The sequence below is a fragment of the Equus quagga genome, chromosome 13, assembly GCF_021613505.1.
Source record: "Equus quagga isolate Etosha38 chromosome 13, UCLA_HA_Equagga_1.0, whole genome shotgun sequence".
Classification (NCBI taxonomy): Eukaryota; Metazoa; Chordata; class Mammalia; order Perissodactyla; family Equidae; genus Equus; species Equus quagga.
In genome coordinates, this window is record NC_060279.1 from 62,820,715 (window position 1) to 62,845,645 (window position 24,931).

Consider the following 24,931-nt stretch of genomic DNA (forward strand, 5'->3'; position numbering starts at 1 on the left):
ATAGAATAGCTATTAGATATATAGAATGAGACTTGTTACGAGGGATTGGCTCACAGGATTGTGGAGGCTGAGAAGTCCCACAGTGCGCTGCCTGCAAGCTAGAGGCCCAGGAAAGCCAGTGATGGAGTTCCAATCCAAACCCCAAGTCCTGAGAAATAGGGAGGGGCAATGGTGTAAGTCCCAGTCCGAGTCTTAAGGCCGGAGAACCAGGAGTGCCAGTGTCCGAGGGCGGAAGATGGATGTCCCAGCTCCAGAAGAAAACAAATTCACCCTTTCTCTGCCTTTTTGTTCCAGGCAGGCCCTCAGTGGATTGGATGATGTCCACCAGCACTGGCGAAGGCTATCATCTTTACTCAGTCTCCTGAGTCAAATGCTAATCGCTTCCAGAAGCGCCCTCGCAGACACACTCAGAAATGATGTTTTACCAGCTATCTGGGCATCCCTTAGCCCAGTCATGTTGACACAAAATTAACCATCACACTAAGTAAGGTGTAGGTTTGGAAAACAGTAGCACTGAAGATGCAGTATGCTCAGGCCCCATGTATGCTTCCAGTTAAATATATCTAGGGGGAAAAAAAGTCAACATATGGGCAGAGGACATAAAGGAAATTCAAATAGCATGTAACCATATTACAGGGCCACCATGTTGCACAACTCTGGGGGCAGCACTCACATCAAATTCTATTCCCAGAGATGCACATCGTAATGGTCTGTAAAAGAGGATGTTGAGTCTTTCCTATGATGAGAGAAATGCCAATTAAAACAACAAGGGACTGTTTTTCATGGATTGGATTGGTAAAGCTCAAAGAGTTGATGGGATCGTGTGTTGCTGGGAGTGTCATTTGGTACCACCCCCACGGTGGGTGTAGTAAATGCTGTGGATTGACTCTCAACCTGGCTCATTCCACCTTCTTCTAGTGGGAGATGTAGGAAAGCTAAACCCTACACTTCCCAGTCTCCCTTGCTGTTAGAGTTCCACCCACAATGAATGAGAGTCCTTGTTGTCCACATCCTTGCCAGCATTTGGCATTATCAGCATTCTGGACTTTGGCCATTCTAATAGGTGTGTAGTGGTATCTCATTGTCGTTTTAATTTGCATTTCCCTGATGACATGTCGTGTGGAGCATCTTCTCGTATGCTTATTTTCCACTTGTGTATCTTCTTCTCAGGTCTTTTGCCCATTTCTCAGTTGGATTGTTTGTTTTCTTGTTGCTGAATTTTTCAAGTTTTTTTGTATATTTTGGATAACAGTCCTTTAGCAGATGTATATCTTTTGCGAATACAGTCTGAGTTGTCTTTTCATTTTCTTGAAGTTGTCTTTCACAGAGCAGAAGTTTTTAGTTTTAATGAAGTCAGCTTATTCTTTCTTTCATGGATAATGCCTTTGGTGTTGTATCTAAAAAGTCATTGCAGGGGCCAGCCCGGTGGTGCATCAGTTAAGTTCACACGTTCCGTTTCAGCGGCCCGGGGTTTGCTGATTCGGATCCCAGGTTTGGACATGGCACTGCTTGGCAAGCCATGCTGTGGTAGGTGTCCCACATATAAAGTAGAGGAAGATGGGCACGGATGTTAGCTCAGGGCTAGTCTTCCTCAAAAATAATAAATAAAAATAAAAGTCATTGCCAAACCCAAGGTCATCTAGATTTTCTCCTATGTTATCTTCTATTAGTTTTATAGATTTGCATTTTACCTTTAGGTCTGTGATCCATTTTTTTTTTTTGAGGAAGATTAGCCCCTGAGCTAACTGCTGCCAATCCTCCTCTTTTTGCTGAGGAAGACTGGCCCTGAGCTAACATCCGTGCCCATCTTCCTTTACTTTATACGTGGGATGCATACCACAGCATGGCTTGCTACGTGGTGCCACGTCCGTACCTGGGATCTGAATCAGCGAACCCTGGGCCGCTAAAGCAGAACATGTGCATTTAACTGCTGCATCACCGGGCCAGCCCCCTGTGATCCATTTTGAGTTAATTTTTGTGAAGGGTATAAGATCTGTGTCTATATATATATTTTTTTGTGGGGCGGGGGAGCGGCTGAGGCAAATTTGGCCTGAGCTAACATCTGTGCCAGTATTCCTCTATTTTGTACTTGGATCACTGCCTCAGCATGGCCGCCAACAAGTGGTGTAGGTCCACACCTGGGAACCGAACCCAGGCCACTGAAGCAGAGCACACCAAACTTAACCACTAGGCCGTGGGACTGGCCCCTATAATCATTTTTTTTGCATATGGATGTCCAATTGTACTAGCACCATTCGTTGAAAAGACTATTCTTTTCGGCCTGGCCCCGTGGCCGAGTGGTTAAGTTCGCGGGCTCCGCTGCAGGCGGCCCAGTGTTTCTTTAGTTCGAATCCTGGGCGCGGACATGGCACTGCTCATCAGACCACGCTGAGGCAGCGTCCCACATGCCACAACTAGAAGAACACACAACGAAGAATACACAACTATGTACCGGGGGGCTTTGGGGAGAAAAAGGAAAAAATAAAATCTTTAAAAAAAAAAAAAAAAAGACTATTCTTTTCTCCATTGTGTTGCCTTTGCTCCTTTGTCAAAGATCAGTTGACTATATTTACATGGGTTTATTTCTGGACTCTCTGCTCTTTCCTACTGATCTATTTGTCTGTGCTTTTCTAATACCACACTATCTTGATTACTGTAGGTTAACGTTAAGTCTTGAAGTCAGGTAGTGTCAGTCCTCCAACTTTGTTCTTCTCCTGCAACATTGTGTTGGCTATTCTGGGTCTTTTGCCTCTCCATATAAACTTTAGAATCAGTTTATCAGTATTCACAGAATAACTTGCTAGGATTTTGATTGGGATTGCATTGAATCTATAGATCAAGTTGGGAAGAACTAACACCTTGAGAATATTGAGTCTTCCAATCCATGAACATGGAATATTTCTCCTTTATTTAGTTCTTTGATTTCTTTCATCAGAATTTTGTAGTTTTTTTGATATAGATCTTGTACTTATTTTGTTAGATTTATATCTCAGTATTTCACTTTGTGGAGTACTAATGTAAATGCTATTGTGTTTCTAATTTCAAATTCCACTTGTTCATTGCTGATGTATAGGAAAGCAGTTAACTTTTTTTACATTAACCTTGTATCCTGCAACCTTGCTAAAATCACATATTAGTTCCAGAATTTTTTTGTTGATTCTTTCTGATTTTCTATATAGACAATCATATCATCTCCAAACAAAGGCAATTTTATTTCTTCCTTCCCACCGTGTGTCCTTTTTATTTCCTTCTCTTGTCTTGTTGCATTAGTTAGGACTTCCAGTATGATGTTGAAAAGCAGCGCTAAGAGGGGACTCCTTGCCTTGTTTCTGATCTTAGTGGGAAAGCTTCAAGTTTCTTACCATTAAGTATGATGTTAGCTGCAGGTGTTTTGTAGATACTACTTACTCAGTTGAAGAAGTTCCCCTCTATTCCTATCTTACTGAGAATTTTTATCATGAGTGGATGTTGAACTTTGTCAAATGCTTTTTCTGCATCTATTGATATGATCATGTGATTTTTTTCTTTAGCCTGTTGATGTGATGGATTACATTAATTGATTTTCAAATGTCGAACCAGCCTTGCATACCTGGGATAAATCCCAATTGGTTATGATGTACAGGTCTTACACATTGTTGGACTCAATTTGGTAATGTTTTGTTGAGGATTTTTGCATCTATGTTCATGGGAGATATTGGTCTGTAGTTTTCTTTTCTTGTAATATCTTTGTCTGATTGGGTATTAGGGTAATACTAGCCTTGTAGAATGAGTTAGGAAGTATTCTCTTTGTTTCTATCTTCTGAAAGAGATTGTAGTGAATTGGTATATTTTCTTCCTTAAATGTTTGGTAGAATTCACCCGTAAACCCATCTGGGTCTGATGCTTTCTGTTTTTGAAAGTTATCAATTTTGATTCAATTTCTTTGATTGATATAGGCCTATTCAGATTGTCTATTTCTTCTTGTGTGAGTTTTGGCAGAGTGTGTCTTTCAGGGAGTTGGTCTGTTTCATCTAGGTTATCATATGTGGGGACATAGTGTTGTTAATAGTATTCCTTGATTATCTTTTTTTTTTTTTTTAAGATTTTATTTTTCCTTTTTCTCCCCAAAGCCCCCTGGTACATAGTTGTATATTTTTAGTTGTGGGTCTTTCTATTTGTGGCATGGGGGACACCACCTTGGCATGCCTTGATGAGTGGTGCCATGTTCGTGCCCAGGATCTGAACTGGCGAAATCCTGAGCCCCCAAAGCTGAGTGTGCGAACTTAACCACTCGGCCATGGGGCCAGCCCCTGATTATCCTTTTAATGTCCATAGGATCTGTAGTGATGTCCCCTCTTTCATTTCTGATATTGGTAATGTGTATCCTCTCTCTTTTTTTCTTAGTTATATCCTGGCTAGAGTCTTATTGATTTTATTGATCTTTTCAAAGAACCAGGTTTCATTGATTTTCTCTATTGATTTCCCATCCCTTGTCACTGTTGTCATTCATTTGACTTACACATAAGCTTATATATGTAAGCATACATAGTCAAATACATTGTTGCTATTTATTATTTTGAACAAACTGTTATCTGTAGATCAATTAAGAATAAGAAAAAGTTGGGGCCAGCCCGGTGGTGCAGCAGTTAAGTTCACACGTTCCACTTTGGCAGCCCGGGGTTCGCCAGTTCAGATCCGAGGTTTGGACATGGCACTTCCCTCTTTGTATGGGCTAAATTCCATGGTCCATTATTATAGACCTCCTTATACTCCTTTATAGATCTCAACTTCCTTGCCCTTCTGCTCTACTCACCTGGAAAATATCATTAAATCCAACTCTTCAACTCTGCACCTGCACCCATGCAGCAGATCAGGACTGGGGAAAACTTAGACCATATTAATTTGTCTCAAATGCCTGACCATTCACTTCAGATGGACCCCCCAGGTTGCTTGGCAGTCTTCCTGCATTTCTTAGACCATTCACTTTCCCACTTTCCTAGATTGTTTCATACCTTTTCCTCCCTCTTCTAATTTACAACACTTCCTCCACCCGCTGTGCTCACTCTCAGCTGATGATTTCATCAGAAAAGAGCTTCCGCAGTCTCACACATGAGCATGCCCCCAAGTCTTGGCACCTATGGCCGTGTGCTCCACCTTCATTCCTGTAACAATGACTGTCTGTGCTCCTTTTTTAAGACCAGCCCCTTGTTTAGCACTAGAGCCCAATCTCTCTTTCCCACCAGACCCATAGTGTCGATAACCCCTCCTCCCTTTCTCCTGCATCATCACCCTTCCACCCACTGAACTTTCCCGTCAACCTTCAGTTATGCCGTAATTTATCAATGTTAAATAAACAAAACCCTATCTTAGCAATGGATAGATAAATGGACATTTATGTGGTAAGGCAAGTATGGTAAAATGTTGGTACTAGAATCCAGGTGGTGGGTCTATGTGTTCACTATAAAATTCTTTCAACTTTTTGGTGTGTTTGAAAATTTTCATTAATAAAATGTTGGGGGAAAATTCCTGTCTTGATCACACATCTCTCTCTTGCTGTTACCCTGCTCCCCATCCCCACAGAACTCCTGAACAGCTTGTCTGAACATGTGTCTGCAGTTTCTCTCCACCATTCTTTCTCATACCAACTCTAATCAAACTTTTGCCCCAACAGTCTACCAAAATGTCTCTTAATAAATGTCTCTTAATAAAGCAAGCCCCCACAGTAGAACCCCCAGCAGACACCCTCAGCAAGCTGTCACAGCAGCCACCCACAATGAGGGTTTTTTTCTTAAAGAAGGCCTCCTCACCTGTACACCCTTCAGCCTCCTGAAACCTGGATCTGCCTATGAATGAATGAAGGAACCCAAGTTTTGGTCCACAGAAATTTATGCAGAAAGAACCCCCAGGCCTCTTCCTCAGAGGCTCTGGGGGTGCTCAGGCCCCTGCCTCAGAGGCTCTGGGGGTGATATTGTTACTCTTCTGTGCACCTGGCTGGCCCGGGGGCAGGCAGATGATAAACACAAATGTGAGGCTTTTCGTATGTAAACGTTAACCCAAAGTGCAGATTGAAAGGGAGTTTCAGGCACTAGTTGAGGTGGGAAATTAACTGGTGTGAGCCTGGGGGTCTGGGAACAAAGAACCTGAGAGCGTCCCCAGGGCAGATTTGCATCAGGAGAGAGAAGAGAAGGAAAAGGAGGGACTTGGATGGGCTGATCCAACCAAGCAAGTTGGTCATTCATTCATTCAACAGATATCTGTTGATCATCTGCTACATGCCAGGCCCTGTTCCAGACTCTGGAACAAAACTCTCTACCTTCCTTGTGCTGACTGACACGGCAGGGCTGGGGGTGGCAGAGTAGGAGGGGAGAACAATAAACATAATAAACAGTAAATTATATATTACATTAGGAGGTGAGAAGTGCTAAGGTGAAAAGTAAAGCAGAGTGAGGAATTTGGAAAGTAGTGCGTGATGGGGTGCAGCTTTCAATAGGGAGGTCAGGGAGGGCCTCAAAGGAAGGAGAACCAAGATTTGAAGGACATGACTGAGGGGGCCCTGTGGCTATCTGAGGGAGGAGTGTGGCAGGCAGAGGGAGCAGCATGGGCAAAGGCCCTGTGGCAGAAGTATCCTTGGTATGCTCAAGGAACAGTTCTGAGGCCCACATGCTGAAAAAGAGTGAATGAGGAGGAAGTAGGAGAAGAAATCTGAGAGAGAGCGGGGGTCAGATCTCATAGGGCCTTGTAACCACTGCAAGGACTTTGGCTTTTGCACTGAGGATGGAAGCCATACGAGGATTTTGAGCAGAGCAGTGACGTGATCTGGCTGCTGTGGGAACAGACTATGGGGATAAAGGCAGAAGCAGGGAGAATAGTGGAGACCATTGCCGTAATCGAGAGTGAAAAGGGGTTGGACTCTGGATATGTTTTGAAGATAGAATCAACAGGATTTGGAGGCTGGCCCAGTGGTGCAGCAGTTAAGTACACACATTCTGCTTCGGCAGCCTGGGGTTCGCCAGTTTGGATCCTGGGTGCGGACATGGCACTGCTTGGCAAGCCATGCTGTGGTAGGTGTCCCACATAAAAAGTAGAGGAAGATGGGCATGGATGTTAGCTCAGGGCCAGTCTTCCTCAGCAAAAAAAAAGAGGAGGATTGGCAGCAGTTAGCTCAGGGCTAATGTTCCTCAAAAAAAAAAAAAAGACTCCACAGGATTTGTTGGATTGGATGTGAGAAAAAGAAAAGACGGCAGTGGGGGTCACCTTGAGCTTTATGGCCTGAGCAACTGGACTGAGTTACCGTCATTGAGGTGGGGAAGACTAAGTGGGAACAGAAGGAAGACTAATTCTGGGATCGCTGGGATGGGCTACAAGGGCCAGAGGAGGTTCCACCTCAACGATAACTGAGCCTGTGGTGTGCCAGAGGCTGACTCAGTCAGGGTGAAATTAAGATCCCCTGAAGGCAGAACAGGTGACCCCTGCTTAGGAAGCCATTTCCACCCCGTTCACACACTTGTGGTTGGTGAATGAACCCACCGCTAGCAAATTTTTTCAGCTATTTGTTAAAGGGGATGCTCTTGAGCATTTTCACTTGTAGAAGGTCGGATTGGACACAGGCAAAGATTGTCTTAGAATAAGTAATGCTTATATACCACATAAAAAACAAATTGCGAGAATTGCAAACATATGTCCACATAAGAACCTGTATATAAATATTCACGGCAGCATTATTCAGGATAGGCAAAAGGTAGATTCAACCCAAATCTCCATCAACTGATGAATGGATAAACACAATGTGATGCATCCATACAATGGAATATTACTTGAAAAGAAAAAGAAATGAAGTACTGGTATACGCTACAACATGGATGGACCTTGAAAACATTATTCAAAGTAAACGAAGCCAGTCACTGAAGACATATATTGTATGATTCTGTTTAGACGAGATGTCCAGGATAGACAAATCTGTAAAGACAGCAGATTGGTGGTTGCCTGATAACGGAGAGTTTGGGAGGAGTTGAGGAGGGACTCCTGGTGGGTACAGAGCTCCTTCTTTAGGGTGACGGAAGTGTTCTAAAATTGATTATGGGGATGATTAAGTCTGTGAATATACAAAAAATATTGAATTGTGCACTTTAAATTGGGGAATTGTATGATAGATGAGTTACATCTCAAATAAAGCTGTTATTTTTTAAAAGCTTAAAATAAAAAAAAAAAAAGCGCACACCACAATTTCCCTAAGGGAGCCGTTACTGCAGAACGCCTCATGTGAGCGTGTGTCACAGCCTGACATTGAGACCAATCGGACCACAAATGACTCCAGCCAATCACGTTGGCAATGCTGGGTCACGTGCTGGTCATGCGCTCGGCACACGGAGCTGTCGGTGCTTAATACTGATCATGGGAGTTTGGACTGACAAAGCTAATTACCCATAGCATTATGTCAGTGATTCAGGGCACAGGCTCTGCAATGAGACAAAGCTGGTTTTGAACCTCAGCTCTGACTTATGACAGCAAGTTAGCCTCTCTCAGCCTCAGTTTCCTCATCTGTAAAATAGAGGTGAAAATACCTATTCCATAGGGTGATTAAGGGAATTAAATGAAAGATTATTTGTAGAACAATTAACACAGTTCCTAGAAGTGAGTAAAGGATCAGTAAATGGTAGCTGGCATCATTATTAATAATGTGTATCAAGCACTGAGCACAGTTCCTGGTCTATGAGGAAGTCCTCAAAACACAAAATGATAAAATTATACTTTTCACTGAAAAAAGGTTTACAAGACAGAGTAAACTTTACAGACAAGGACAGAATTTGAAATCTGTTGCTTAAAGACAAAAGTAGGTGACTTTGGAAGACTGCTACTTGCCCGACACCTGGCTTCCACCTGGCTCCTCTGTGGCAAATGCTCACACAGCCTAAAGCATGAGGTTCTGCCCTGGAGCCTCTTGTCCACCTCCACCACATCATTAATGAGCAAATTCAAGCTTCTGGAAGCTTGTAGGAGCATTTGCCAACTAAGAAACTGGAGTTTTTGATGAGGAGCCAAGACAGGAAATGATGTTGCCCCTTGGAGGCATATCTGAGTCAGGGAGCTAGCAAAGAAACTCACAGTAGAAAATAATTGCAATTGGTTATCCCCGGAATGCAGTGGCATTCCAACAGCAGAAAATCTATTAATCTAATCATCACACTATCTGGTTAAAGGAGAAAAATGTAATCATCTCAATACCTGCAGGAAAAAGTAATGGATAAAATTCAATACTCATTTACGATTAAACATTAGTAAACCAGAATTAAAGGAAAATTCGTGTTCCTGACTTATATATATAGTATATATATCTATATCCTCATATCAAACAGGATACTTAATGGTGAAACAATAGAACGATTCCCAAACCAGGAACAAGGCAAGGATGCTGGCTATCATTCTTACTATTCGATGTGGTAATAGTACCCAACTGATTTTCAGCAAGGGTCCCAAGACCACTCACTGGGGAAAGAATAGTCTTTTCAACAAAGTTGCTGGGACAACTGGACATCCACATGCAAAAGAATGAAGCTAGACCCTTACCTCACACCATATACAAAAATGAACTCAAAATGAAATCAAAGACCTAAATGTAAAAGCTAAAAGTAAAACTCTCAGAAGCAAACATAGGTGTAAATCTTCATGAGCTTGGCAATGATTTCTTAGATAAGACACCAAAAGCATGAGCAACCAAAGAAAAAACAGATAAATTGGATTTCATCAAAATAGAAACCTTTTGTGATTTAAAGGACACTATTGACAAAATGAAAAGACAACCCACAGAATGGGAGAAAATATTTGCACATCATATATCTGATAAGGATCTAGAATCCAGAATATATAAAAAAAACTCTTACAACTCAACAATAAAAAGACAAATAACCCATTTTTAAAGTGGACAAAGGATTCAAATAGACATTTCTCCAAAGAAGGTATGCAAATGGCCAAGAAGCATGTGAAAAGATGCTTAACATCGTTAATAATGAGGGATGCAAATCAAAATCATAGTGAAGGCCACTTCACACCCACTAGGATGGCTATGGTTTTAAAAAATGGAAAATAACGAGTGATGGCAAGGATATGGAGAAATTGGAAACTTTGTACACTGCTGGTAGAAATATAGGTGGTTCGGCTGCTGTGGGAAACAGTTTGGCAACTCCTCAAAAAGGTAAACATAGAATTACCATTGACCCAGCAATTCTACTGTGAGGTATATACCCAAGAGAATTGAAAACATGTGTTTGTACAAAAACTTGTGCATGAATGCTCATAGCAGCATTATTCATAACAGCCAAAAAGCAGAAACAACCCAAATGTCCATCAGCTGATGACTGGATAAACAAAATATGGTTAATCAATACAATGGAATATTATTCAGCCATAGAAAGGAAGGAATTACTGATACATGCTACAATATGGATGAACCTTGAAAGAAGCCAGGCACAAAAGACCATATGTTGTATGATTCCATTTATTTGAAATGTCCAGAACAAGCAAATCCACAGGTGGTTGCTAGGAGCTGAGGAGGGGGGAATAGGGAGTTACTGCTAATGGGTAAGGGGTTTCTTTTTGGGCTAATAAAAATATTCTTTTTTTTTTTAAAGATTTTATTTTTTCCTTTTTCTCCCCAAAGCCCCCCAGTATGTAGTGGTATATTCTTCGTTGTGGGTCCTTCTAGTTGTGGCATGTGGGACGCTGCCTCAGTGTGGTTTGATGAGCAGTGCCATGTCCGCGCCCAGGATTCGAACCAACAAAACACTGGGCCGCCTGCAGCGGAGCGCGAGAACTTAACCACTCGGTCACGGGGCCAGCCCCTGGGCTAATAAAAATATTCTGGGGCTGGCCTGGTGGCTCAGCGGTTAAGTTCGCACGTTCCGCTTCTCGGTGGCCTGGGGTTCGCCAGTTCGGATCCTGGGCGCAGACGAGGTACCACTTGGCACGCCGTGCTGTGGAAGGCGTCCCACGTGTAAGGCAGAGGAAGATGGGCACGGATGTTAGCTCAGGGCCAGTCTTCCTCAGCAAAAAGAGGAGGATTGTCAGCAGTTAGCTCAAGGCTAATCTTCCTCAAAAAAAAAAAATTAAAAAAAATATTCTGGAATTAGATAATAGTGATGGTTGCACAATCTAAAAACTCTTGAATTCACCATTATAAAATGGTGAATTTTATGGATGTGAATTATATCTCGATAAAAAAAATCTTCATATAATTAAGAAACTGAAGTTGAAAAATCAAGTTCCAGCAATTCCACTTCTTGGTACACACTCTAGAGACACTGCCCATCTCGTGCACCAGCAGTATATATAAGGATGCTTACTTTAGTAGATTAAAAATGGCCACAGGGGGCTGGCCCCATGGCCGAATGGTTGGGTTCATGTGTGCCACTGTGGTGGCCCAGGGTTTCACCGGTTCAGATCCCAGGCACAGACATGGCACTGCTCATCAAGCCATGCTGAGGCAGTGCCCCTGTGCCACAACTAGAAGGACCCACAATTAAAAATATACAACTATGTACCAGGGGGCTTTGGGAAGGAAAAAAAAAAAATCAAAAAAAAAATAGCCACAAATTCTTTACAGCCCCTCCCATCAAGAGGTGGGATCTGGGGCTGGCCCGATGGTGCAGTGGTTAAGTTCGCAAGTTCCCCTTCTCGCCGGCCTGGAGTTTGCTGGTTCGGATCCCGGGTGTGGACATGGCCCCACTTGGCAAAAAGCCATGCTGTGGCAGGTGTCCCACATATAAAGTAGAGGAAGATGGGGATGGATGTTAGCTCAGGGCCAGCCTCCTCAGCAAAAAGAGGAGGATTGGCAGCAGTTAGCTCAGGGCTAATCTTCCTAAAAAAAAAAAAGAAAAAGAAAAGAGGTGGGGTCTATTTTCCCACCCTTTGAATCTGAGCTGGTCTTATACCTCGCTTTAAACAGTAGAATTCAGCAGAAGTGACTATTGCCATGTTCTGAACCTAAGTCTCAGAAGACCTTGCAGCTTCTGCTCTGTCTCTCTCCGAACATTTCCACCATCATGTGAAGAAGTCCTGCTGAAGAGAGAGGCCCAGACATCCCAGTTGAGGCTCCAGACGTGTGAGTGAGGCCACCACAGGCCATCCAGCCAAGCTGCCAGCTGACCACAGCCAGTAAGTGAATCCAGGTAAAATCAGAAGAACTATCTTGTCAAGCCACAGAATCAGGAGAAAATAAACTAGTATTGTTTTAAGCCACTAAGTTTCGGAGATGGTTTGTTACCCAACAATAGCTAATTGATACAATACTGAGACTTGCTTGCGCTGTCAAAAACTAGAAAGCCCAAGTGCAGGCTGGATGGTGCAGTAGATAAAAGCCTAGACTTTGACCCCAGACTTGGGCCCTAAATCCCATCCTGCCACTTACCAGCTGTGTGATGATGAGAAATTTATTTGGCTTATCCCTATGTCTTCCTAGATCCTTGTAAGAATCCAAGGGGTTAGTATACAGAGAGGGCTTAGAAGAGTTTCTGGTAGAGAGGAATGCTTTTAAGCCTTGGCTACTGGTATGACATGACCACCAACAAATGTGGTTCATATATGTGCTGGAGGTGATAAAGGAGTGAATTTCATGTACATCAACTTGGACAATTGTCAAAAATATGTTTGCGTGAAAAAAGCAAGTTATAGGACTAGAAAATTTACATACAAGTATTTTAAAAGAGGAGGGCATAAACCACCTCAGAGTATTTGTCTCTTTGAAAGCAAAGATGGGAATGGATGTCTAAATAGAAATCAAGAAGGATTTTTGCTTTCATCGCAATGTTCTTTTTTTCTTATTATACAAAGAGGACACCAGTTACACCATTTTTTAAAGTTCTGTATAGGAAAAAGACTGGCGCAAAAAGCTAAAATCTAACATTAGTTAGTTTGGTTTGGTGAGGATATGATTGTTGTTTTCTTCTTTTTTGTTCTTTACTTTCCCTTTCCCGCCTCTCAAATTCCTGCATTAATTTAATTACAATGGTTGGAATCCTTCCTTTTCTGCAGCAGCAGCCTGGGGACCCGGCCTTCTCTGGGCTGGCCCTGACACATGTCTTGTCACAGGCAGGCTCAGCCTGGTGTTCATAGCACCTGGTGCTGTGATCCAGGGCCTCCAGGCTAGGGGCCCACCCATGCTCGCAGGCGGGGCTGCCTTCTTGCCAAAGCTTCAGATCTCAGGCTTTGATCCTCAACATGCTTGAAGAACATCAACTCTAATATTAGCTTCACTCTTGTGAGTATACGGGGGTTCCCCATCCTCCAACTCCTCCAGCAAGGGGCCTTGACATTCTCCTGCAAGCAGCTGAGGGTAAATCGTGGGGTGGGGAGTTGGTACAGAAGGTGTCTGGGAAAGGGGGAGCACTGGAGAGGCCCACGCCAGAGGTGATTTCCTTCCATGGCAGATGCCAAACGGAGGTGTTTATCAGGCTCTTTAAATTTTTAAAGACTTGTTGGTAATGTTTTGTCTTGCTGTCACTATTTTATTGAGGAGGGCAGACAAATCGGCTTTGGTGTCCTTAACTATTGTGTGTGAGGGTGTGAAAGCAAAGGCTGCTGTAAGGACCCACAAAATACAGCTTATTGGGGGAGGGGGTGGGCGGTGGAGAAGTGGGAATCAGGAGAATTGTTTGCATCTCAAACAGAATTGTTGCTGGATTCTTCTGTTTGGACACTTCTCTCTTCCCAGTCCAGGGTTTTACATCCAAAGGGAGATCCTGACGCTATTCTTTTTGGCTTCAGTCGACAGTTCTGAATTAGACACACTGGAAAATGAGAGTTCAAATAAGACTGGTTTTTAACTCACAAATAACACATGTTCTTTGTAGAAAACTAATAGAAAAAAATATATAGATAAGCCAAAAAACAAAGAGAGAGAATACCTACTACATACTAGCACTATGCTAGGCACTAGGGGTATCGTGAGGGGCAGACTGTAAATTCCATGAGGACACAGCCTTTGCCTGGCATTGGCCTCCTTGCTGGGAAATTCTATATCTCAATAACAAAAGAAAAGAAACATTCTAAGAAATGTTTCTCAGAGTATAAGCCTGGTATTAGGCGGTTTAACTCACACAGAGAAAAAATTATTCTCTTCAATTCTCTTTCAGTCCTTCAAGGAGAAAGTCTCACTTTGATGTCAATATGTCTTTAACATCTAACACTTAATGATTCCCTTTTTAAAACAGAGCTGGAGGGCTGGCCCCGTGGCTGAGTGGTTAAGTTCACGTGCTCTGCTTTGTCGGCCCAGGGTTTCCCCAATCGAATCCTGGGCGCGGACATGGCACCATTCGTCAGGCCATGCTGAGGCGGCATCCCACATGCCACAACTAGAAGGACCCACAACTAAAAATACACAACTATGTACCGGTGGGCTTTGGGGAGAAAAAGGAAAAATAAAATCTTAACAAAAACAAAAAAAACAGAGCTGGTCCCAGGCTCAGCTCCCAGCGGGGGACAATATCTAGCTAGAATTTAATGACATTGTTTTATTTTCATTGTACTGATTTTTTAATCAGGGACCTTCTGTTTGTGACAAGTGATATTAGTTTCCCATTTGATGGAGTAATATTGCTTTTCTAAGTAAATGTTTAAAGTAATTTGTTTAAATTAAAAGAGAGAAAAATTTTAAGTATAGAGCATCCATGGTGTAAGGACGGGGCAAAAACAAAGATGATTCTTCAGTGACTGAAGTTTGGAAAACGTGGTTCCAGTAAATTCCATTTAAAAAAACCAACCCTCACCTGACACCACACACACCTGCAGCTACACCCCATTTCCTTACTCCCATTGAAGAAAAACTTGAAAAGAATTGTCTAGACATGCTTCCTCACCTCCAGTCCACTCTTCTGTCTAATCCAGTCTGGTTTCTGGGTTGATTCTCCAGTGAAACTGTTCTCCCAGTGACCCCAAGCAGCCAAATTAAATGGACATATCGCTGACCACATCTTTCATGGCCTCGCTGCAGGATCTGACCTGGCCGACCACTTCTTTTCTGAAACGCTTTCTTCCGTTGACTTTGATCTTCTGGTTTTCCTTTGACCTATCCAGTCCTTCCTCCTCCACCCAGCCTTCAAATGTCGGAGTGCCTCAGGGCCAATCCAGTGGCTTTAAATATCATCTGTTTGGAGACACACTTGTTTGTATCTCCAATCTACCTAACCACTTAGCACCAGACCCAGATAGCCCAAATCAACATCTGCACCTGGCCAGCTCACAGCACCTCCAACTTCACAGCCCAGAAGGAGCGCTTGATTCCTCCGTACCTGATTCTATCTCCGTAAATGGCAGCACCATCTCTCCAAGCCCCAAACCTAAGGGAAGGCCTTGATTCCTCCCTCCTTTATCCTCAAAATCAATCTATCAGCAAGTCTTGTTATTTTACCCCAAAGATCTATTGAGACTCTGACCACTTTTCTCCATCTCCTCTGCCACCACTATAGGCCTAGTCAAGTCCATCGTCACTTATCCAGACAAGCACCAGTCTCCTCTCTTGTCCCTTACTTCCATTCTTCCCATCCCCCATTCATTTTCACACAGAACCTGAAGAATTGTTATATAATATAAATCAGGCCATATTTGTCCTCTGCTTAAAATTCTTTCAGTAGCTTCCTTTTATTCTGGAATGAGAGTCAGACCACTTTCTGTAGATACAGAACCTTATATGATCTGGCTCTCATCTGTTTCTCTAATCTCACCATATCTCTCTCTCTCTGTCTGAATCACTCTGCTTCAACCACACTGACTTCTCCTCTGTGTCTGGTTTCTAGAAGTTGCCTACCTGAGGACCTTTACACATGCTGTTCCCTCTGCCTGGAATACTTTCTCCCAGCTTTTCCATGACTGTCTCCTTCTCAACCTTCAGATCTTAGCTTTGATGTCGCCTCCTCAGAGCATCTGCCCTCACCATTCTATCAAAAATGGGCTTCCCCAGGGACTATCTTATTACTTTATATCCTTCTTAGCACTTTCAATAGTCTGTAATTACCTCACTTGTTTACTTCTCTACTTTTTTATTGTAAATTCCCTGAAAGGAAGGACCTTGTCTATTTGATTCACCATTGCATCTCCAGTGCCCAAAGTAGTGTCTGACACATAGGAGGCCCTCAGTAAATATTTCTTGAATGTAATGAATGGAGAGGTAGGAGGGGACTAAACCAGGCAGGACTTTGATAGTGCACAGTGGGGAGGCATTTGGGGATCTTAATCAGAGAGGTGAAGTGATCAGACTTAGCAGTTTTAAAAGATCAGTCTGACCGTAGAGGGGAAAACAGATTAGAGGGGGACTGAGGAAGGCTATTGCAGTAGTCCAGGAGAGAGATGATAGAATTAAATGGAGTAAAATGTGCAAAGCACTTAGCATGTAATGATATGGAATAAGGGGAGTTACCGTTACTAACAGAGCAGGCAAACAAGGACTGCTCGAATTAAGGACTAAGTATAGAGTCCAGAGACAGAGGGATTTGTGTGTCCCCTGGAATCTTTAGGCCTCCAATCTCCCCCTCCAGTGATAAATGCTAGAATTTCTTATTCTTATCAAATTATTTGACCTGTGTTCTGGTAGTTTATTTTGCATTCATATTTGCATTCTTCTACCTGTATTCCTTGTCATCACCATCAGCTGGGAGGGAAGAATTTCATGGAGAGAGTTTGGCCCTTCTCATTAGCTGTCTGACCTGGTAAGTCACCCAACCTCTCTGAATTCAGTTTCATCTTCTGTAAAATTAGGAGTCTGATATCTATTCTGTCTGTTGTGAGAATCAGTGAATAACTATACAGAAAATATTTTTAAAATGCAAGAAAATGCATTATTATTATCTCATTCAATAAATATTTATTAAGCACCTACGGTGTGCCAGGCACCATTGTTGGTACTGGGAATACAGCAATTGGGGTTGGGGGGAGACACAAATCCAACCCTTATGGGGTTGTTTTTATTATGGAAATCCATTCAGCTTCTGGGCTTTTTGGATTTTGATTATATTTTCCAAATTGTCAGATCACCTTGGGACCCTGTTAAAAAATATAGATTCCTGGCCTGACCCCAGTCTTGGTCAGAATGGGTAAGGTAGAACAGGGGAAGGGTTAACTAACTCCCTGAGGTTATTCAGAAGGACTGAAAATAAGAGATTAAGTGGACGAAACTGCCTCCCTTTTCCTCTCCCCAAACACTGATCAACCACTCAGCAATCCTGCCTACACGTCTGTTTATACCCTGAGTTTTCCAAAACATTTCTAATAAGAAGTGGCTTCAGATGGCTCCTAGCGAGAGCAAGTCTAAATATCGGAACGAGCCACATGACCTTGAAGGAGAAGGCAGTGGAGGCAGCAGCAAGCGCTGTCCTTGGTGGTGTTTTTGTCTGCCACGCAGCTTGCTGTGCTGCCGTGGGCAGGTCACATTCCTGGTCTGGATCTTGGCGTCATCATCACCAAAACCAGGTCAGGGTTTCCTGAATACCAGTTCAGGAGGGGGACTGGGTTAGCTGGGTTAGCTGCATGAGAATCACCTGCAGAACTTATTAATCTCCAGATTCCAGGGCCATGGACTGGCAAGTCTGATTCAGTAGGGTTAGGATGGCCTCTATCACCTCCTCTATTTTTATTTAGCTTCCTGGGCAATTTTTGATATGCATCCAAATTTGGGATCTCACTAGGGTAGATCAAACTCCCTATGCCTCAGTTTTCTCATCTGTAGAATATCATCATTCCTTAGCTGGTAGAATTAAATAACTTAATTTGCATAATGCACTAGAACAGTGTCTGGCCCCCAGTGAGTACTGTGTAAGTTTTAACAATTCTGTCAGTCAGGGTCCAATCAGGAAGACAAAAACCATTGTGAGGACTTAAAGCAGAGGGAATTTAATGCAGGGGTAACGGAAAGGCTGAGAAGCCAAACAAGGGACAGTGATGCAACCTAGAGATTACGCAGCAGGAAGTCATCTGCCCCTTAGCAGGAGGAAGAGAGGGAAAACGTAGTGTTCCTGGAGCCCAGAGGCCGGCAGAAGCTGGACCCACAGCAGGAGCTGCAGCTGTAGACAAGACACAGTCTTTGCCAAGACACTGCTGAAGGAGGAGAAATACCCTGGCTTTCCCCTTTGTCCCACCCTCCAGTCTCCCACTAGTGCCTCCCACTGGCTGAACCCGGCAGGAAGTCATCTCTCAAGTGAGCCTGGGAAATCTAAACTGCAGAGGTCAGCCCTGCCTTTCAGGGGTATTATTTTGTTAGTATTATTATTTCCTTGAAGGGCCTTTTTGGTTCTACAGTTCTCAAAGTTTCTAGACCTTAGCCAACCACGGGGACTCAGGGCTTTGTGAGTGCTTATTGATTAATCGATTCCATGCCCTCAATGTACACACATACATAAATGCTTGGCCTCTGATCTCTGGAAACTGACAGCTCAGGCCTTGGCAAAAATTCACCAGGGCTCAACGCAGCAGAGCCCCACCCGAGATTCAGGGAAAGGGAAGGTATGTGGATCAGGTTTCTCACTGGGGATCAGCTGCCTCAGCACCTTTAAGGATTCAGAAGTAATGGATGGGAAGAGCTGGCCAGTGACATCACCGGATAAAAAGGAGGGACCCAGAAAGCTCAGGAACAGACATAAAGACTTAAGACTATGGAATCATGTTTGCACAGCACTGGGCAGGGGAGGGGAGGGCAGGAAATAAGGCCTCCCCTAGTTTTAAGGCTTCTTCCTAGAAGACTGGAAAACTCCCGCTTGTCTCTGGGACACAACCCCATAAGTGTGCTGTGTGGGAGTGGAGCTCTGGGAATGTTGCTACCAAAAATGGGCAGAAAAGCTCATTCTAAATATTTCTTGGAGGACCCAGAATTTAACCTTGGACTAGAGGCAAATATGTTTATTTTAAGAGGTTCTTAAGAGAAAGGATCAGATATTGTGGAATTCTTCCTAATATACCAAAGACCTGCTCCCCGAATTCCTTCTTGCAGCAAATATTGATAGATAGCAGGTTGGCAACTGATTCAGACAATGAGGTTTGGAGTGAGACAGAACTGGGTTACACTGTGGCTTTGCTTCTGCCTAGCTGTGTGGCCTTGGGCAAGGGACGCAGGCTCAGTATCCTTGTCTGTGAAAAGGGGATAATATGAACTACCATGTAGAGTTGGTGAGGATTAGAATGGAATCATGCCTGAAAGTACTCAGCACAGAGGCTGAATCCAGTACATGCTCAGAAAACAGTAGTAGAATTTCCATTTACTTTTACTTGTATCATTTGTGAGACACTTCGTAAAACACTTTCCCTATATTAGCTCATTGGATCTCACGTCCGCTCTGTGAGGTGGGTCCGGGAACCACATTGATTTTGCTTCTCCTGTGCATCTAGCACCCTACCAAATGCTTAAGCATTATTGTTTATTGATTTCACTCATTCAGTGAATATTTGAGTATCTATTTCATGCCGGGCTGTTGTATGCACTGGGGGTGCAGCAGACAAAAATCTCTGCCTCTCACGGAGGATATATTCAATGAGGGGAGAGAGACAGTAAAAACAATTTAATGAACACATGTAAAGTGCTTTACAAATCTTAATTCATAAGCTGTGAGGAAGGATTATTTTATTTATTTTATTTTTTTGAGGAAGGTTAGCCCTGAGCTAATTGCTACCAATCTCCCTCTTTTTGCTGAGAAAGACTGGCCCTGAGCTAACATCCGTGCTCATCTTCCTCTACTTTCTATGTGGGACACCTGCCACAGCATGGTGTGCCAAGCAGTGCCATGTCCGCACCTGGGATCTGAACCGGCAAACCCCGGGCCGATGAAGTGGAACGTGTGAACTTAATCGCTGCGCCACTGGGCCAGCCCTGAGGAAGGATTATTATGCTTATCCCATTTTACAGATGAGGACACTGAGGCACAGCGGGTTGGAAGTCACTTCCCCAAGGTCTCACAGCTCAGAAGAGCTGGATTCAGGATTCAAAGTCAGACAGTGTGACTCCAGAGTCCTTGCTCTTAATCTTTACTGTATGTTGCCTCCCAAAAAATATACATATTTGTATTAATAAATCAGGATGTGATAAGTGCTGTGAAAAGAATAAAGTAGGGGAGAGGGAGAGAGAGGGTGATGGGAGAGTGCCATCTATGTAGGGAGGTCAAGGAAGGCCTGAGAGAGACCTGAAGGAGTGAGGGAGAGAGACAGGCGGACACCCGGGGGAAGGGTGATCCAGGGAGAAGGAAGTGCAAGAACAAAGGCAGGCCCACGCCTGGTGTGTTTGGAGAGCCAAGGGAGGCCAGTGTTGGAAAGCAGAGCAAGTAAGTGGTAGAAGATGAGTCAGAGTGAAAGACGGGTCAGGCTGAGCCACTGGAAGGATGGAGTTGCCTTTCGATGAGATAGAAAGACTGGGAGGATCAGGTTTGTGGGAGAAGGTCAGGAGTTCAGTTTGGGATAGTCCACACCATCACTCATTAAATAGGAATGACTAGTTCCAGAGGGCTCTAGGGGACTAATGACTCACTCCAGGTCACCCAGGTAGTCACTTTCAGACACAAGATTCAGACTCAGGTGTGCCGACCCTGACTTCAATGCCATGGGCCTTTTCCTGGTTGGGTGCTGGGGGAATCTAGAGATGTTATATTCTGGTAGTCCTAATCCCTGACCCCAAGGAGCTTTCGAGGAGGGAGGAAAGAGGTAGTGGAGAGTGAGACAGAAGGACACTCAGAGGAAAGTAAGAAGGCCAGAGATTCCACTCGGCAGTAAGTAGCATGTGTTTAAATGTGAACTGCAGACAAGAAGCACAGAGAAGATGCAGTTCTTTTTGAAAGAGCAAAAAGAGGGAAAGAGTCCCAGCCCTGTTTGGATGGAAGGTGTCAGGGACAGTATGAACGTTCTGACTGCTGAAGAAGGCCACACTTTGTCGGAGACAGGAAGGTCCCAGAGGCTCAGGGTTCTAGGCAGGCAAGTCTTTCTCCACAGATTGCCCCCAGCATTGATGCTTTCCCATTGTGACAAATGTGTATCCGCAGGCCAGACATCTACCCTGAACTGGTGTCTTCAACCACAGCCTCCTCAACATGCCACTCCCGGGCATCTCTAAACAGGCCCCAATTTGAAGTCCTCATCTTCCCCTGATCCCAAGTTTGCTCTACCTGCAATGGGATTCCAAGAAGCCGACCCTGAAACAAGGATTCACGTGCCTGAATGACTTATTAGGGAAGGGCCCTGAGGAGGAACTGATAAAGGAGTGAGAGAAGCAGGCTGAAGAGGGCAAGAAGCTGAGCAAGGGTGTGATTTCAGACCAAGTGCCCCAAGGGGAGCTTCAGCCTCATCCCACAGTAGAATGACGAATGTAATTATCTCTGGGAGTTTGTCTGACTCGGGAAGGGAGCTGGGCTTCCATACTCCTGAGCTAGTTGGTCACTGGCTAAGGGCTGGGGAAGTGAACTCTTGGGCACTTCCTTGCAAGGGCAAAGGGACCCCAATAGCAGGAGGCAGGCGTCTAAAGAGTCACAAGTGCAGGCTGTTAGGAGCGTCAGCACACAGAAGCTAAGGGATGGGAGCTCAGAAACCATCAAAGGGACCCCAGGGGATCTGAATGGCACCCTGACAGTGTCCACTACACTTCCCCATCTCAGGAAATGGCATTGCCATCCTGCTGATTGCTCAGGCCCCAAACCCTGGAGTCATCCTTGACCCACTCTGTCTCTCACACCCCATATCCAACCCTTTAGCCAATTTCATCGGCAATAATTTCAGAATATACCCAGAGTCTGATCACTTTTTTTAGTAACTTTTTTTTTTTTGAGGAAGATTAGCCCTGAGCTAACATCTGCTGCCAATCCTCTCTTTTTGCTGAGGAAGACTGGCCCTGGGCTAACATCTGTGCCCATCTTCCTCTACTTTATATGTAGGGCGCCTGCCACAGCATGGCTTGCCAAGCAGTGCACAGGTCCGCACCCGGGATCCAAACTGGTGAACACTGGCCGCCGAAGCAAGGCTTGAGAACTTAACTGCTACACCACCAGACTGGCCCCCATTAGTAACTCTTTTAAATTGTGGTAAAATACACATAATGTACAGTTCAGTGGCATTCAGTACATTCACAGTGTTGTACAAGCATTACCACTATCCAACCACAGAACTCTTTGCACCTTGAAAACTGGAACTCTGGACCTGTTAAATATTTTGTTTATCCATTCATCTGTCAATGCGCACTTGGGTTGCTTCCGCCTCTTGACTATTGCAAATAATGCTGCTTTGAACATGGATGTACAAATATCCATGGGATGGATACACGGATGTTTGAGTTCCTGTACTCAATTCTTTTGGGTATATGCCCAGAAGTGGAATTGCTGGATCATGTGGCAATTCTATTTTTAATTTTTTTTTAGTAACCGTTTTCCATAGTGGCTGCACCGTTTTCCATTCCCACCAACAGTACATAAGCATTTCAATTTCTCTCACATCCTCAACAATACTTGTTATTTTCTGGGGTTCTTTTTCAATCTGATCATTTCTTACTGCTTCCACAATGACCACCCTGAATCAAGCCATTTCAGTTTTTGCCTGGATGATTGCAACAGAATCCCAGCTGAACTCCCTGCTTCTGCCCTCACCCCCTGTGGTCTTGTCAGCATCACACCTCTGCTCACAACCTCCAGTGCCTTCCTGCCCTCCCTCTCAGAGTAAAAGCCGGAGTTCTTACAATGGCCTATGATGCTCTTCAAGATTTATTCCCACCCTCCCAACTCGGACTCATTTCCTACTTGTTCACTCTACTGCAGACACACAGTTTAATTTTTTGTCTCGACTAATCTACCGCCCCAAGACTGCTGCCCTATTTTCTCTGCTTAGAATACTCTTTCTTCAGATATCTTAGTGTAACTTGCTCCTTCACTTCCTTCAGATTTTGTTCAAATGTCCATTTCTCACTGAGGCCTCTGGTCTTTCCCATTTGAGCATCTGCCCCTCCTCCATTTTCTGCCTTTCTCCGCCCTGCCCTGTGCCTGGGGAGAGTGACCACCACGGACCCCACTGCCTACGTTTTCTTGCCCTCAGGCTTCTGGGTGGGTTTGGTCCACGGGAGGCACTGCCAGGAGATGAAGGGCAGAAGGAGAGAGATGTTGCGGTATTTTTTCCCTGTGTCGCCCCTGCTCTGCTCTGGACAGTTGGCCCAGTCCCTCCTGGACCACAGCTGCAGTTGGGAGGGGTGGTCCTCCACTCCCCAGCTCCCCCCAACCCCCGACTTCCAATGACACCATTTCCTCCCTTTGCCCTTCAGTCTCAAAGTTGTAACCCCTTCTGCTGTCTGTGGTGCCTAAAAACCCCTGTTGGGTCCCTGATCTTCGTCCATTCGTCTAGACCCTTCACTAAGACTTGATCCATCTAAGCTGGATTCTGTCTCCTGCTAGACCTGGACCGAAACACCTTCTGGATCACTTTATTTACAATTTCCAACCCTACCTTCTGTTCTGTGAATTGCCACTTCCCATTCTGTCCTTGTTCTTTTACATAGCACATATTATCTAACATTTTATGTTTACTTGTTTATTTTCCTCCACCCCCCACACTCTGGGATGGAAGGTCCAAGAGTGCAGGGGTGTTTCTCTGTTTTGTTCACTTTGTATCTCCACTGCTTGGCACATAGCAGGCTATGAGCAAATGTTTGTTGAATGGATAAATGAATGAATGAACGACCGACAAGGGGAGCTAGGAAAAGGCAGCAGCGTGGTCCAAGCTGCAGGCAGAAGAGCTGACTGTCAATTTCTCCTCTTCTCTCCTCTCCTCGCCCCCGCCTGGAATGCTGAGTGCCCTGGCAGGAGGCGGAAATGAGCGCGCTCAACAGCCCTCCTGCCGGGTGTTTACTTAATTAGGGCCTGTATCCCGAGGCTCGTTTGTGTTTAACTGTCCGCCTAATGGTTTCATCTGGCTCCGGGCAGGCGCTGGGGAACCTGCGAGGCTAGGAAAGGCGGGGCCACAGCGTCCAGTCTGGGGCCCGCGCCGCCAGGATGCGGGTATCTAATCTCCCTTCGGGCAAGGGAAGCGCCCCCTGCGCGAGAGCGAGGCGAGGGAGGCGCGGAGCTCAGCGAACTGCCTCGGGCTCTTCCTGCGCGTTGTCCGCTCCAAACCCACAGTTGCAGGGACCACAGGCCGGGTATCCGAGCGCTCCCGTGAAACCAGATGCCAATTGCTCGCTTTACGCTCAGCCGTGAAATTGAAGGATTACAGCATTTCTCCTTACTGTTAGTTTGGGGAACATGAGGATGCTACAGAGGAGAGAAACCGCTCGCGAGGCGGCGGAGGAGGGCAAATGAGCCGGATCCTAAAGCAATGATACAGGCAACATTTGGGCACTTGGTCTGTGCCAGGTACTGAGTTTAGCTTTTTAAACGTGTTAATTAACTTTATCCTCGCCTATATGTATTAATTCCTTTAATCCTAGTACTTCGGAGGGCAGATGTCATAATAGCCCCATTTGACGCATGCAGAACTGAGTGTGAGAGGGGTTATTTCATCTGCCTGAGGCCACAGCGCTAATAAGTTGTGGAACCTGGGTTTGAACGCAGGCAGTGCGGCCCCAGAAGCTAGAGAGAGGACTCCTACCGACGCAAAACAAGCCGTCTTCCTCTTAGCCACCAGGCCTGGTGGTGGGAAGGACAGGCAGGCCATCGCGTTAGCCCTTGAGGGCCAAAGAATCTATAATTAGAGACTCCAGTCTCCTCCTCAAACCCCTAAATCAGAGCTGCGGAGGGAGAAGAAGACGAGGAGGCGTCAGCCTGGGGTTCTCAAGGCACCTAGGGAAGGGGGGACACCTGGGAACCAGAGGGTAGGAAGGCTCAGCTCCGTGGGGAGAGGGCGTGCAGGGTGGAGAGATTGCGTTTCTGTGCCCGGGGCCCACTTGTGTGCCGCCCAGAGAAAAGCACTTCGGCTCTGAAGTAGAGGAAGGAATCCCAGCTCCGCCACGTGTCTCCCAGGAAGGATG

At 44.8% G+C, this 24,931-nt stretch overlaps 1 protein-coding gene across 1 annotated transcript in view; it reads left to right on the forward strand.

Annotated features, from left to right (window-relative positions):
- The first annotated feature begins 13,086 nt into the window (after positions 1–13,086).
- CDH3 (cadherin 3) overlaps positions 13,087–24,931 on the forward strand; it is a 56,084-nt gene continuing 44,239 nt past the window's right edge. Inside the window, exon 1 of the mRNA XM_046682648.1 lies at positions 13,087–13,228. The gene's annotated coding sequence lies outside the window, so the exon portion shown is untranslated. The remainder of the gene's footprint in view (positions 13,229–24,931) is intronic.